Source organism: Callithrix jacchus, chromosome 15 (assembly GCF_049354715.1).
Source record: "Callithrix jacchus isolate 240 chromosome 15, calJac240_pri, whole genome shotgun sequence".
NCBI lineage: Eukaryota > Metazoa > Chordata > Mammalia > Primates > Cebidae > Callithrix > Callithrix jacchus.
Window position 1 is genome coordinate 19,898,224 of NC_133516.1, and position 12,944 is coordinate 19,911,167.

Genomic DNA, 12,944 nt, shown 5'->3' on the forward strand with positions numbered 1-12,944 from the left:
TGAAGAAACAGAAAGGATTAAAAAACCTATGCTGTCCGATATCAATTAAAGAAATTGGGCTCACACTTGTTCTTCCTTATATGTGGGAGCTAAGAAAAACTGAGAAGTAGAATTGTGATTATTAGAGGGTGGGAAGAAAGAAGGAGACTAGGATGGGAAGAGGTCAATTAACAGTTACACTTAAATAACAGGAATAAGTTCTAGTGTTCCGCAGCACTATAGAGTGAGTACGATTAACAACAATTTAGTGTATATGTGTTAAGCCGTTCTCAGGTTACTTTAAAGAAATACCTGAAGGTGTGTCATTTATGAAGAAAAGAGGTTAAATTGGCTCATGGGTCTGCAGGCTGTATAGGAAGCATGGTGCTGGCATATACTTGGCTTCTGGGGAGGCTTCAGGGAGCTTTTGCTCATGGCAGAAGGCCAAGTAGGAACAGGCATGTCACATGTCAAGAGTGGGAACAAGAGACGTGTGGGAAGCTGACGCACACTTTTCAAAACGAGAGCTAGAGCTTACTTATCAAGGGGATGATTTCAAGTCATTCATGAGGGATCTGCCCTCGTGATCCAAATATCTCCCATCAGGCCCCACCTCTAACACGGGAGACCACATTTCAACCCTGATTTGATTATTATACATTGTATACATGTATGGAAATTTCCCTCTGTATCTCATAAATAGAAGTGATTTTTGAGTTTTGACATTAAAAAGGGAAAAAAGGTATTGTACTCATGATAAAAATACATTCCAGCCCCAAAATGGCATCATTGATGAATCCTATTGACCAGCTAAGGTAGAAATGATACAAATCCTCTACATTTCCTTTCAGAAAATTGAAGCAGAGTGGAAACCTCTCACATCATTTTATTATCTCATGCTATCAAAACAAGACAAAAACATCAGTATAAAAGAAAATTACAAACTAATATTCCAAAGGAAATAAATAGGATAAGTGCGATTTATCTCCAAAATGCAAGACTTAACATTAAAGAAAGAAATCAATGTAATTTAACATAGAGATGGAATAAAGGGGAAAAAACATATTATTATCTTAGTATATGCAACTATTCTCTCACACATTTCTAGTAGGAAAGTAAGATTAACCACTTTGGAAAACAGTTTGGCAATTAATTTATAAAGTTAGAAATACATCTAAATGGGACCAGTGGTTACATTCCTAGATTTTTACCCAAGAAAAATGAAAATATATGTCTCTTCAAGGACTTATACACAAATGTGAACAGCAGCTTGATTCATAAGAGCTTCAAACTGAAAACAATTAAAATGTCCAAAACTAAGGGACCAGCTAGACAAATTATGTGATATACATAGGCAAATACTACTCAACAGTAAAAATAAATGAAATACAACAACACAATATCACATAAACTAATCTCAAAGCATCCTGCTGAGAAAAATAGTAAGACACAAAGAGTATACCCTGAGTGGTTTCATTCACATGTACTGCAGTTCTAGAGTAGGTGAACATAATCTATCATAATTGTGGTTGCTTTCTATTTAGAGTAATGATGAAATGACTGTAGAGCAGCATAACGAAACTTGTCAAAGTGATGGAAATATGGCATGTCTTGTTTGTGATAGTGTTTACAACAAATATGCACATATTTGTCAAAACTCATCAGAATATATCCTTGAAATAACTGTATTTTATTATATGCAAATTTTATATTGATGAAGTTTATTTCAAAGGACAACAACTGGAAAGTTTTGAGGGATTCTCAGGGACGAATGGTGCATGGTCAAGGTTATACATGGGCTCCTCCCTTCACAAAGTATAGCAAAGCTGTTCTTATATAGGCGTCAACCAGCCAAGCAAGTTCTCCACCCAGGGTGCTGAGCTCTTAATAAAACCAGAAGCTAAAAGGTGAGCCTAAGCTGCACCACAACTGCTTACTCTGGAAAAAGACCCCAACACCCCTCCAGAGGTAATCTTCTTAAAGACGTAAATTCACAGGAAACATTTCTTTGTGGAGTTTCTTCCCTGTTCAGACATTCCTGTAGTGTCTCATTTTTTTTTCTCATTCTGAGGTTTTGTTTTGCTTTTAATCCTTCTCAGTGTGATGATAGATTTATAGGCCGGTAAGGTGGGCAAGTAACTAAATTAATAAATTAGTTCATTCAGTACGTAACACACTTTATCAATCCTAGAACACTATGTGAGCAAAGGGTAATAAATGGACAAATGGGGCACCTAAGAGATTTTATTAAAAATGCAAGTTTGAGGGACCCCTAGTTTCCTATCTTAATGTCACCATTATTAAACCCTCTTTAAGTTCATTTGCAAAGTATAGTGGCCAGTGAAAGAAAAGCTTTATTTGTGAAACATCAGCACTCAAATGAGAATATTTGCACTTAGAAGCAGTAATCTGACCAATATCAGAATTGGTGTAGTAGAAAGTCTAGGGCTTTGTGGTTAGACAAACATGGTTTTCAAGCCAATCTCGCTTTTTGCTAGTTTAATGAGTACCAATATTTTGCACAATTGGAAAATAAATGTACTTGCTTCATGGGTGTTTTGGAAATCTTATAAAATATAAAAGAAATTCACAAATCAACATTAATGGATTAGTTAAGTATAAGCAATACACTTTGAATATATTTGCTGCTCAATAATTATTTATAAAATGACATTAAAAATAATCCACAAAGTGTCAGAGATAAAGATTGTGGTCCAGATACCTCACAATAAATGAGATTTGTTGAGTAATTGCTCAACTTTCGATACTTTCAAGATGTGAAAGACACTTTTCTTTGTTAAACTTGACAAATATGGTTCCTTTACTTGATCAAGTATCTTAACTTCTTTAGAGCTCATTTTTCATCTCTATATAAAAGGCAAAGATTACCTATTTTAAAGTCCAGCAAAGTGCCAGGAGTCATCAAAGGTCTGTGTATCAAGGTTTTTGAATAGAGATAAAAGGAAATAAGGAAGTGAGGATTTATTCTATTTCCTCAGGTTGACATTGACTGAAAGCATGTAGTTCTCCATCTGAACAGTTTCTTACAAGCAGTCCAAGGCCAGCTCCTGTTGTTATATTATCCTGGGCTAGGACCTTGTCATTGTTACCATTGGGGAAGAGTTGGCCCTACTACTTAGATAACTTAATAGCTCAATGAGATGGTGTTTAATTTTCTTTTTTGCTTATTCTTTCTAGATTTCTTACTTATTCAATAAATAAAAATAAAAACACTAGCTGGCCACCAAAATTTACCAAATGTCCTTTAACATAGATAGTGCCATCTAAAGAAGATTTACTCTGTAGAAAATAGATCTGCAAGTTAAATGTTTTGTGCATTTATCAAATCAAATCTACTTAGTAGGTTGAATGGTTGGATCATTGAGTTAGCAAGCTTAAGAGATGATTTGATCCATGCTTACCGTTAAGATTCAACTAGTTTTAAAGCTAACAACTGACTGACCAAACTTGATCAATTAATATCCAAATTGGGCACTGAAGAACTGGATAATATAACATAGATAAATTTAAAATGTATTATTGAAGTCCATTTTAAAAAAATATATACATCTGCGAAGCTGCCCTCTTGGTTTAGAATTACCTCTCCTCTGTACTTTGAACTTTCAGAAAACTCGTGATTTTTTTAAAAAAAGGTAAGAGTTATACTTCTATTTAGGAGGTGGAAAAAATAGATGGAAGATGTTGTTTCCACATTATGAAACTGTTTTGTTAATCATAAACATATGTGTGTATATCTACATATTATGCTATGTACACACACATTGCATATATTTGTATATAGCCTCACAGATTCACACATGAATATCTTGTATGAATAGTCTTGTGTGAAAGACTCTGAGAGAACATGAAAGACTCTGTGAGAGTTTTGAAAGAGAGCATTCTGAGTACCCGACTCTGTGGGTTTCCAGCAACTCCTATGATACCTCAATAACTTACTGAGCAATTAAGATGACTTTTAGTTAAGGTTGCCTGGAAATAGACAAAGAAGATCTGTGTAAAAGAAGCTTATTAGAGATTGCATTTAAGAATGATGCCTGGAAGTAAGGGAAAAGAAAAGGTGGCACTGTGAATAAGTTATTACAGAGGTCTCAGCCAAATCACTGGGCACCTCTGAAGTTGGAATGACTTTTTGGTGTTCCAACATGAGGCAAGTTTTCAGAACCTTCATGTCCCTATTTGGACTAGCTATTGTACCTGATATGCCTACAGTAAAGGAGTGTAATATTTGTGAAAACAGAAATCCATTCAGTCTAGGGCAAGCACCAGGGAGGGTAACAGCTGTGGGCCATCAAGCTGAGACACGTAGACTTCTGATAGGTAAAATAATGAGTGTTTTACTCCTGAAAGAGGGATCTGAGTAATAAAAGTAATATCCACTACAAATGATCCCTTGCATTGCTTCCTATAGTAACTACTCCATCTGTGCACAGCTTCTACATGATTCTTATTGACATCATTGATTAATAGTGTATAAGAGGAAGGTTGGTGACATGGGTTATATATACTTTGCTGAACTTGAAACTTTACCTGATCCTCATTAGCTTCCTTCTTTACTATCTTCATCTGTAGCTTTTACCTCTCCTGGTCTAGGTGGCTCACCTGGTGGATATGTCCTTCCTTTGGGAACGCAGATCTGTAGATTCACAGATGTCCTTCCTCTGGGAACCCAGATCTGTAGATTCACAGAACCTAAACTTTTGTAGAAGAAAAGGAAAATTGTCCCGAGTCACCAATAATAAGGGCCACCAGAGCCATTCCTACTTCAAATCTTTGGTTCCCATACCCAAGTATTCTACCTACAGGGAAGCTAACATTATATAATGGTTGTATCAAGGTGTAAAGTGCACCCTGGAGGATAGTGCACAGCATTTGAAGAATGGCACCTTAGTGATGCTTTCAAAAGTATAATTCATCCAGCTATAAAGCTGGCAGCTTCTGGATGGTATAAAGCCATAGGACCAGTGAATCTCATTGTCTTATGCCTATAGCAGTCGCTATACTGCTGTAAAGTCGACTGCAAGATCCAAGGCAATGTTTGGTCGGATTTCAAGTTGTGGAAAAAACCCTTTAAGTTCTCTAAAAAGGAGCTGGCTCAGGTCCTGAAAGTAGGAAAGGAAATTTTATATCCAAAATAAACGTCAATCCTATTCAAGGTCAAATCATGCTCTCTCAATGGTTAAAGGTGTCTGTTGTAATTAACTTTCTCCAATTGGATGGCTGACATCCTTAAGAGAAGATGCCATATCAAGGAGCACAGCAATTGTTCCAGTTGCTGTAATGTCAGACATTCAGCAGTAGAAGTAGCCAAATAAACTTTGGTAATTTTGAATCTATGCTACTGCCCTCATTTGCAGCCTTCATATCTGCCACTGTAGATACTCCCTTCAGGCCCCAACATGCCAGTCTTGGAATAGCCACATCCAAAGCCTAGCTGATATCAACCTTTCAAGTCATTCTGACTCTTGATGGTTTAGTGCTTTCTCCATAGGAGATGCTTTCTGGTGAGAATTACTATGCAGTTCAATAATCTTCACATGTTATGTACACTTTCATCCACATGTTTCTTCACCTGATTTTTTTTTTTTCGTTTTTTTGAGACGGAGTTTCGCTCTTGTTATCCAGGCTGGAGTGCAATGGCGCGATCTCGGCTCACGGCAACCTCCGCCTCCTGGGTTCAGGCAATTCTCCTGCCTCAGCCTCCTGAGTAGCTGGGATTACAGGCACGCGCCACCATGCCCAGCTAATTTTTTGTATTTTTAGTAGAGACGGGGTTTCACCATGTTGACCAGGATGGTCTCGATTTCTTGACCTCGTGATCCACCTGCCTCGGCCTCCCAAAGTGCTGGGATTACAGGCTTGAGCCACTGCACCCGATAGTGTATAGTTTTCTGCTGCAGATGGCATCGCCTTGCTTCCACATTTTATGAGGGGTTTCAATAAATTCTACACAGAATTCCATCTCCAGTATCAGGATCATAGGACCCATCTCCAGTATCAGGATCATAGGACCCAAAAGGCGAAACTTCTTGTACCACTGAACTGACTCTAGAGCCTTTCCTTCTTGCTCTCAGCCCTATTTGATACTGACAACTTTCCATGTCACCTGGGAAATAAGTTAGATTAGTATTCCCAAGGGGATAAAATACACCCCCAGAACATGAGGATGCCTAATAAACAGTGTGTTCCCTTAATTGTTATGGGAGATATGTAATATAATAGTCTGTCCTTGATTTAAGCTAAATCCCTAATAACTCTAATAACTCTGCCTCTAAAACTGCCATTTTCTCAGGAACAGAAATGACAGTTTTTGAAATTGCCACATGGCCGTCTTCACTATAATAGCTCTTACCACACAGGCCAAGGAACCAATGTGACAGTTCTGCCAGCTACCAAGATTTTCAATTCCAATGGACATCCAGGATTCCATAATATCCATTCAGCGGACACTGTAATGTCTATTTAGTAACTAGAAAAATAAATAACAAATAGGATCAGAAATCCAATGTCATCACTGTGAAACAGACCTTGGATAGAACTCCATTTACTCTCTGGCCTATACATTCTATAACAGATGGGCTGCTGTATTCGATGGGCTATGATAGAACTTCTTATTCTCAGATATCAATTTCAACTCAAATCTTGTGTCTGACAGTCCTTGAAATGTCTTTGTACCCCCTTTGAAAAATCTATTTTTGCCCAGATACTGATGGCATATCCTTTTTACACTGGACTGGAGAAATTATTGCTATGCAACGTAGAGTATACATTAACTATATACATTAATATACTGTACTAGACTTGATGTATAAAGACCTTTCTCATGTGAATCTAGCCTCTCTTTTGCTCACTGGGTTCTGAGCCTGCAAAATGGCTAGGGATACACTCTAGTGGATGCCACCATGTGTTACACAAATTTCCCATCAGGATTAAAGAATTAATTCCCTCAGCTTCCAGTATGTTTCTTGGCAAAAGCTCACATGACCTATCCAGTAATTTCCTGTTGTTAAAGGTAGGTAATTCCTCCAAGATTATCACCCTTTCCCAGGGATAACCTATGTTGGATTGATACTGGGACACAAAGACACCCTTTCCTCAATTCTTGGAAACTTGGTAGGGACAACTCAGCCCAGAATTCCTTATTGGACTTCTGAGATTCTGGGAGCAATTGCCTGATATTTTCACCTCTTTCTCTGATCATACTTCCTTTCTTCATCACCTCAGAGGCATTTTTACCAGGTTTTATTAAAGTTCTGACTTGCACGTATCTGCTTCACAGTTAGTTTTCTGAATAATTCAACCTAAGATAGTGGATCAATAAACTGTTCTCTAAGAGAGGTATGCATTTTAACCTCAGGGCTTTTGTTTTTGAATAGTAGATAAGCTAACTTCCAATTATTTCTTTCCTTTTTTCATTCATGAATTATTTGACACTTCACTTCAAGAAGTTAAGCCTAATTCCCTCTCCTTACATGTGGACTGGATTCAGTGCCTTACTTCCAATAAATAATATAGGAGAGATGTGATTGTGTTATATCTAAAACTGGGTTACGGAAGACATTGTTTCTCTCTCTCTCTCTCTCTCTCATCTCTTTCTGTGTAAATCCATCTGTTGCATTGTGAAGACACACAAGCAATGCTATTAAGAGGCTCTCCTGATGAGGAATGGCCGACAGCCATGTGAATAGACTTTGAAACAGGTTATTTAGTCCTAGTCAAGCTTTTAGATGCCTTTGGTCCTATGAAATTTTCTTATTGCAACCTAACAAGAAACTTTAAACCATAATCTCCCAAGAAAGCCATTCCTGAATTCATACCCCACACAAAATATGAAATTATAAATGTTTGCTTTTAGCCACTAAGTTTTAAAATAATTGGATACACACCAATAGATAAGTGGTAAATATTTGCATACCGGGAACTGTGGTGCTTCCATAAAAACAACAGGAAAAGCCCTAAAATGAGCTTTTTTTAATAGTACAGAGAGATTAAAGATGCTGCGTCTCAGGAGCATTCAGTCATACAAAAAACACATTTATAGATCTTAGGTATCTGTCTCATAGATCATCTCAATCAGACAGTGAGGCTTCTAAGAAGCTTGAAAATATCTTTCTGTCTTAAATGAAGCCCAAGTTAGAGAAGGGCTTATCATGAAATGCTTGTAGTGTGGCTTTACAGAAGATTTACAAAAGAACCAGGAAAGCTGTAAGATACATACATTGTAGAAATACCACCAGCTTGGTCTGAAGGGGGATAATAATAAAAAGGGAACGTTGGATACTTAAACTTCAATAAGCAAAAGCAGGATACTCAGCTGTAAACATGAACCACCTTTTAAGATAAAAGATGGTAACTTGGGATAAAATCAAAAGCCCATAGGGTAGAGCCAAGAACCACAGAAGACTATTATACAGACTCTGAATTTTAATCAAGGTAGTTACAACATGTCCCCAGCTAGATTTCAGATTTACTGTGTACCAGTGACCATCAGAGTACCCAAATGATTTGTTAGTGCCTTGTTTTCCCCTGCTTTCTGAACAGTAATGTCTAGATTGGCTACGTTATGCTTGTCTTCCCTTGGTATCATGGGGAATAGGGAGATTACATTGTCTGTTGATTTTACAGTTGTAAAACTAAACTCCAGGAGCTGTAAATTAGAAGCTGCCCCAGCACTATCATCTGCAAGAGGATGTGATCTAGACTTTAAGCAGATGCTGTACAAATATAGGACTTTTGGAGAGTCTTCAAAATGGAGACGTACATTTTATATATTATATAAATGTAAAATGAATTGTGGGAAGAGGGCGGATTGTGGAGGTTTAAAAACATGCTCTACATTTTTTCGACACTGCTCCATCGAAAGGGTAGAGTTTAATTTCCACCTCTTTTGAGCTGTGAGCTGGATTTAATGACTCTTCCTTAGTGAATGGCTTGTAGTAAAAGGGCTGGTGTGTAAGTCAGGTCATAAAAGACAACATGAAGTCAATTTCTCTCTTGGATCCCTCAGACCGGGGGAAGTCAGCTATTACTTTGTGAGTAATTTGAACCACCTTATAGAGTGGATCATGTGACAGAGAACTGAGGCTTCTGGCCAATGCCAGCAAGGAACTGAGACCTGCTGCCAACAGCCACATTAGTGATCACAGAAATGGATCCTGCAGCCCTAGTTAAGCTCAAGATAATTGCAACAGAGACTGACATCCTGTTAGCAACCTATGAGCACTCCCAAATTCCCGAGTCATAGAAACTATGAAGTAATAGATATTTGTTGTTTTAAGTCATTAAGTTTGAGAGTAATTAAGTTTGCATTGGTAGAACTACCATCATCACTGATAACCACAGGAGTGATATATTCTTTTAGTAGTGTACAGAGTTTGAGGAATTTTATATTCAGCTTTCAGTGTCAAGCTTTCAGTGTCAAGTGAAAATGTATGAGCAAACAGGAGGCCATATTTTCCCAGCTAAAGTTATTACTGAATCTTAGTATCCATCTAGACACTAAAAATTACTTGAACTTCTTAAATATAAGCATATAACAAATCAAGGAATTAAAGTCACATATAACATATCCAGTTCACAAATTAAAAAATGCCACAAGGTTTTAAAGAGAATATGTTGTATATAATTTATCTTCAGCACATTCAATGAAATTAAATGGAATCTTGAAAATTTTTAATTACTATCTTACTATCATCCATCTCACATAAGAGTTTTTTTCTATATTCAGCCTTACTTTTGAAGTTCCATAAATTGAAACGGTAAAATCTTTGACTCACCTTAGAATTTATGTTCCACAAACATCTGAATAAAGCTTACTCAATTAAGAAGTATGTAATATAAGATGATAGATTGCGAAACAGAAAAACAACATAGAAAAACATAAGAAAATGTATTTTAAGAAGCCTCTGCAATTACATTTATGTGAGCAATCTTTAAGCTAGTTACTCAGAGCACAAGAAAAAGAAGGAAAGCACTTACATATTATTTTTATTAGGTGGCAGAAATGTAAGACATTTATCTTCAGAGCTGTATTTTTCTGGCAACAAACACAAACTAGGATACACCTAAAGATTTTTTGTGCACGTGGCAAAGTAAATAATGACTTCTTTGTACTATGTAATGTCAGGAACAAAAGAATAATGCTTGTAAAGATTACATGTATAGGCTAAAAGAGCAATGCTATGTGATAAATCAGTAGAGGCATGTTTTCCAGAGATTGAGATAAAGAGGCCTAGGTAGTTCAATTTCAGTTTTAATCATCCTAAAATATAGGAGTGGAACTTGGAGTCTACTGGAATATTAGCACAGTCATTTGTTCGTTTGCCTGAGAAATCAGGTTTCGTGCAAACCTTTGAATGTGCTGTATTGGCAGTCAACTCACAGAACTATTCTTTGCATGACTGTTGCGCTGATATTCTACATGATTGGCTTAAGTGAGAGTCTGAGTTTGAATTAGAGAGAAACAAAATTATTACTTTTCTAAACAGCCAGCTTTGTATTTTTACACAGATGTAAAATGTTCTTTTGGTTTTGATTACTCAGTGATGCCACAAGGGTATTTTTAAGTAGTTTAGACCATAGATATTATATTTAAAAATATATTAGTGAGGGAATGTGTTCTCTTTCCAGGTCCACAAGGGGGAGTAGTTTTAAGGTCAAGAACTTCCTAGAGCCCTGCCTCCCTCCCATGTCTCTCCATCCAGGAGATTTAACCGTTTATGTTTGAATTTCGTGGGCGCAGGAATAAACTAAGAGTCAATCACTCCAGCAGAAGTTGTAAGGAACTCCTTTCATTGGTCTGGGGTCTTAGAGAAGGTGGGGGTTCCTCCCAGGTTAAAAGTCCCCTTCTTCCACACCCCTTTGGATTCCATGTTTCGATCCCCTTCCACAAACACTCTCATGCTCATGGAAGCTGTTTTTCTCTATCCTGAATTTTTCCCTCTGGAGTCCCCTTCCACGAACACTACCTTCGTGGAAGCCTGTCTTCCCCTCCTAAACTCCATCTCTCTCTATTCCCTTCCACTTGGTGTGAAAGCTGCTTTCCTCTCCTGGATTCCATCTTTCTGGATTCTCTCACTCAGTGTGAGAGTTAGCTGTTTCTTTCTCTCTCTCCTTCTCCTGTTTCTCTCTCTGTCTAAATAAATCACTTTCTACAGACACTTTTGAGTCCGGCATTTACTGTGCACTGCTCCGTGGTCCCCTCTCTCATTCATGAGTGGGCAGAAGACCAAGAACCTGGAGAAATGTTCTCTCAGGGGAGCTGAGGGCACCCTGAACCCCTATATTACATTAGTATATATTGACCACTGTGTGTGTGTATGTGCAAACATGTACATGGATGTGTGTCTATATTCCAGATCCAGCTAATATGAGATTCCATCTTCTAAAGCTAAAGCTCAGAGCATAACCTTTCAGTTGTGATTGCTGAATTCAGAGTATAGATATGAGTTTAAAAAAAAATCTGTGAAGAAAGAGTAACAAACTAATAAACGAATCAAAATATGTGGGAAAAAATGCACACACTCCTTCCTAAGCTACATATAGTCCTAGGAAATGAGAAAATATATGCAGCTGATCTTTGGACAACACGATTTAAACTCCGCATGTCCATTTATATATGGATCTTTTTTCAATAACTATATTAGAAAAAACTTTAAGATTTGTAAAGAATTGGAAAAAAGTATACAACCTGGAAATACTGAAAGAATTAATGAAATGTATGTCATAAATATATAAAATATATGTGGCTCATTTACTAATAAAATATACACAAATTTATTATGAAAAGTTAAAATTTATCAAACTTATGCACACACCTGTAGGTGGCATATGATACTATTCACAATTGATAGAAACAGAAACATGTAAAGATGCAGTATTAAATTATGATTGTATAAAGTTAACTGTAGTATATACTGTACTACTGTAATAATTTTTGAGCCATCTCTTGTATGAACTCAAGTGTTGCAAACTGCTTAAAGTGCCGTGTGACACCAATCATCTCCATGTCAGCAGCTGTCTCTCCAGCAAACTGTAGATCACAGTAAAAAGTGATCCCTTACGGTTCTTGCCTATTTGATTAGTGCAATGCCATAAAACTTGAATAATAGCATGGGACCCATACAAGGTGCACTAGTGATGCTGAAAGTGTTCCCAAGAAGTAGAGAAAAGTTGTCACATTACAAGAAAAAGATGAGTTGCTTGATATGTGTACCATAAATTGAGATGTGCAACTGTGGTTGACCACCATTTCAAGATAAATGAATATAGCATAAGAACTACTTCAAAAAAGAAGAAAAGATAATTCATGAAGCTCTTACTGCAGTTATGCCAACAGTTGTGAAAACCTTGCATTTTTTGTGAAATACCGTTTTATCTCATATTGAAAATGCAGCTTTTTGTGGGTACAGGGTTTCTATAAGAAAGGGATATGTATGCATTCTAGTATGATTCAAGATAAAGCAAAGTCATTATATAACAACTTTAAAGGGAGATCTAAATCTAGAGACTTCAATGGCAGCAAAGGATGGCTTGATAATTTTAGAAATAAGTTTGGTTTTAAAAATATCGAGATAACAGGAGAAGCAACTCACCAAGAGGCAGCCGACCAGTTCTCAGATGTCATGAAGAAAACAACTGTGGAGAAAGGACATCTGCCTGAACAGATTTTTAATGCAGATGAAAGTGCCATATTCTAGAACACAAAACACACCACATGAGGCATTTATCAGTGAGGAAGAAAAGTGAGCACCAGGATTTAAGGCAGAAAGGTATAGGCTAACTCTACTGTTTTGTGCAAATGCAGTCAGGTTTGTGATCAGGAATGGACTTATCTATCAAATTGCTGACTCCAAGTCTTGAATGGAAAATATCAATACCAGTCGCCAGTCTTTTGTTTATACAAAGAAGGCCCCCGGCTATAAGAACACTTTTCTGGATTGCTTTCC